The sequence below is a fragment of the Apteryx mantelli genome, chromosome 1, assembly GCF_036417845.1.
Source record: "Apteryx mantelli isolate bAptMan1 chromosome 1, bAptMan1.hap1, whole genome shotgun sequence".
In the NCBI taxonomy this organism is placed as follows: domain Eukaryota; kingdom Metazoa; phylum Chordata; class Aves; order Apterygiformes; family Apterygidae; genus Apteryx; species Apteryx mantelli.
In genome coordinates this window covers 152,393,748-152,397,604 of record NC_089978.1, presented here as the reverse complement: position 1 = coordinate 152,397,604, position 3,857 = coordinate 152,393,748, and positions in this window count along the sequence as shown.

The following is a 3,857-nucleotide window of genomic DNA, read 5'->3' as shown; positions in this document are numbered from 1 at the left end:
TTTAAAGCTTTTTGCAGTGGGGTGAAAATCTCAAGTATCCGGTGTGTTGCTACTTTGAATGGAGCATCAGCTGCACAACTGCGTGTTTTGGTTACTTGGTCCCTTGCCAATAATCCCATTCTTAGGCTCTTATTGATTTGATGATTCAGAAAGAACATGTGCCCTCTTCTCCCACATCCCTCTAACCACATGTTTATAAAATTGCTCACATACCTATCTTTCCTCTAGGAACACTCCATTAGCTAAAAAAAAGTCAGTTATGGACTTGAATTCCACTGAATCTGGAGTCCTGTGGTCAGTGCTAGCATAGGCCCTTTGGAAGTGACAAAAGGGGCTGGACGAGCTCAGATGACAGTGTTATGACTGACTTGAGTGCCAGGCTTCTTGCTCTATGATAGGTGTGAATTAGAAAATGGATTTTTTTCCCCCCTATTTTAAAGTATATTAAGGGAATCCTGAACTGAATGGTCTAATGACACTGAACTACGTGCTTGCAACCCCTACTTAGTGAGTCTTGTAGCTGGCAGAGGAAAGACAGTAGCTATATACTTATGAAAGAGCATATAGAATTATTCTCACTTGTGTTGCTTATCCCCTTCCCAAAAGTGCCTCAATATCTGTCCTCAAGTGGACTGTACCTTAACAAAATATCTTCGACCCATTCTTTCTTCATGTTATCCTTGTCTGCTGCACATCCTCAAGCTAAGATGATAAAACTACAAAGAGCTATATCTGCAAAAGGTGTGAAATACTGCAGTATGGAGTTCCTCTGTACACAACTAAGAGACCTTGCTTGGAAGCCACAGTCTGAGTTAGGTACTTAAGAAATTGCAGTTGGTAGCATGCTAAATAAGGAGCTGTCACGGAAAAGGCTTTTAAACTAAAGTGTGACTTAGATTTCAGTTATACTTAACTTGGCTATAGGGAGGCTCACTTAGGCATTACTACTGGGAACTGGGCAAGGTCTTTTTACATAAAGCAAACCTAAAACAACAGGCCTGGGAGCAAAGACTGAAACTCAGAATCCCTCTGTTATATAAATGCCCAAACCACTCAGACCTAGAGCCATGTCCCCTCCCCTTGCAGCCATGCATGAGTTCAGGGGACTCCTACCATAGGAAACTTAAGGAGCACCTGGGTCGTGGAGCTGTAGTTGGCATAGCAGTTTCAAGCAACTCGGGTCAAAATCAGAACAGCACTAGGCACACAGAGAGGCACCTTGAGAACTTAAGGTCTCAGTTCCTGCTGGGCTGTGTGCAAGTTGAGTTAGGGGTTTGCAGTAACTTGGCTGCCTAGAATATAGAGGTTAATGCCTAAATACTACATCTGGCCTAACGATGGAACAAGCTTGAGCCAGGAAAGCAATGAAGCCCCCAGACTTCTGTCTGTTCAAGTATGACCTATTGAGCATCTGCCTGCTCCAGGTACTTACCAGTCTTTGAACAGACACTCCTAGCATGTAGCCAGACGATGCAGTGGAAGCATGCTTTCTGTTTAGTATTGCACCTGGTTTTGGACACCAGTTTACCTTCTAGATAGAAGAGGGTCTCTCCAGCAGTTACGTGGATGCTATAGCCACATACAGTTAACAAGGGAAGTGGAAGGTCCTATTGGTGTGGTGTTTGCAGTTGGCTGTTTATTTCCTAACCTTTCTTCTAGCAAGCAGACTATGACTACAAAAATTCATTCTTGCTGTTTGCGAGGGCTGTGATTTTCAGCCTGGCTGGGGGCCAAGTTCAGGGGCCTGTAGCTCAAGGAAAGGTTGAATGCTACAGTTCTAAGAGTGCTTTTGCACAGCGCAAGTTCTGTTACCAGAATCCTGTTTCTTTTCTTTTCATGCATCTCTGATCACAGCTAGGCTAACAATTTGGACTGTTTTTAAACTAATCAATCAATGCTTTCTAATGGTCACAAATGGACTGTCTCATTAGTACTAAATAAGTGAGTTGTTTCAATTTTTTTTTTTTTTCATTTTAGTGATTGTAGTAGTCAAATAATTTGAGGTCCTAAGCCTTCCCTACATTTAATTTAAGCTACAGTGGTATGGCAGTACTAGCAAAGCCCTAGTATGGTAGATGTCGCTATCCTGGCAAAAAAAAAAAAAAAAAAAAAAGGTGCTTCTAATAGGCATAGTCTTTCATTCACTGAGGCAGAGCAAACAACAGCTACAAAATTTGTATCTGAAGATATAATTACTAGAGTCTTTGCTGTGAAAGTTTGGGGGGGGGGCTGGGGGAGTGGGGGTTGGGGGTGAACAATCACCTAGCTGCCACTGCTAGGTGTAGAGCCCAGGTTGCCAGTAGAATTTCTCTTTCTTGGCATGACACATACTGCTTCTTTCAGTGTCTGAAGGGCAACTCAGCTGTTGTACGTATTCTGTACTCCAGTATGTTACAGATAGATAGGAAAATGTGTTTCAAAGTGAAACATGATGAGATGAGGCAGAACATCATTTCCTGGACCTATTGGAGGCAGAAACTATGCATTGTTTCATTTGGCCTGGTCTGCTTAATTTCTGCACTGGGAAGGTTACAAAACCAGCACTGCTTTGAGTCTCTGTGTTTGTGCTGTGCTTTGAAGGGCAAGCTATGTACTGCCATTCAAAAAAAAAAAAAAAAAAAAGCATTTAAGCCACCACTAATTCAGTCCAGTGTAGATAGCGCACTGGCCCCTATGGAGCAGGGAATACAGGGCTAGCTATATGCAGTGGGTCTTGGTTTGCATCTGCTGCTGTTAGCTCCATGGACTAGTGTCCTTGGCTGGGGAATGAGAACTGCACCAGCTTGGAACAGGTCAGCTGTAGTGTTACCAATACATGTAGGGGAACCAGAACACACCATAGTTCATACTCACTTTTTTTATTTAAATGACTTTATCCCTTTTTTTTTTTTTTTTTTAAACAGCTGACCCTCTCTAGGTCTCTTAGGTAGGCTGACTTGCTTCTTCCTAGCTAGAGGTCTATGGTTATGCTGTAGAAGAGGGGAAGCTACAGTTAGCTTCCAGTGGAAGCTGCTTTCAATCTCCCTGCAGTATCTGCAGGGGAGGCAAGGAACACTATTGACTTGGATGGAACAAGCTGCAGAGGATGCATCTTATTGCTGTATCTTTAGGGGGTCTCTCCCCATTTTTAACTCACATTATAAGCTTTTATTCAAAAAGTGTTATAAGGCTAAAACCCACTCAGACCAAAAGAATGCCACTTGATTTTAAGTAGCAAAGTCTAATGGGACTGACTAATGTACGCATGTTAGGGGATATCTCCCACTAGGCTTCTGCTGGGTCTAGACAGACAGAGGCTGACTTGCAGGGAGTTCAGGTTGTGTTCCCAAGTGGCCTGTTTGTGGGACGATACCCTGACTTGTCCTGAAGTCACCAGTTACCCAAGGAACTGGTCATACTGTTCCTTTTAATATGTAAGTAAGTGCAGCCTTCTTGGGGAAAACTGTGTAAAGCTTTTTGTGCCATTTGGTTAAAAAAAGTGTTTCCACCTTTAAAAGGAAGTTCTTTCCAGCTTCATTGTTCTACATTCAATTTAAGTGAAGGGGTATGTATATTTTTTCCTTCTGCCAATGGGACACTACTGTAAGAAAGACCATGCCCCCAGGTTGCACTTTAATAAATGGTACAGTTTTCAAAAACACTGTGTAGACTATTTCTGTGCTTTTTTGTTTCCCCATTATAGTGCAGTGGAACAAAAATTTTTGCTTATGCAAGATGACTTTAGGCAGTAGGAATAAAAGTGCCTCTGTTGATGCTAGCTGCCTCATAAGCACTATTAAGTTAGAAGAATATAAGAACTTGCACAAAGAATGACAACTGCTTAAAAAGGTAGAGCAGAAATTCAAACTCTTATGAGC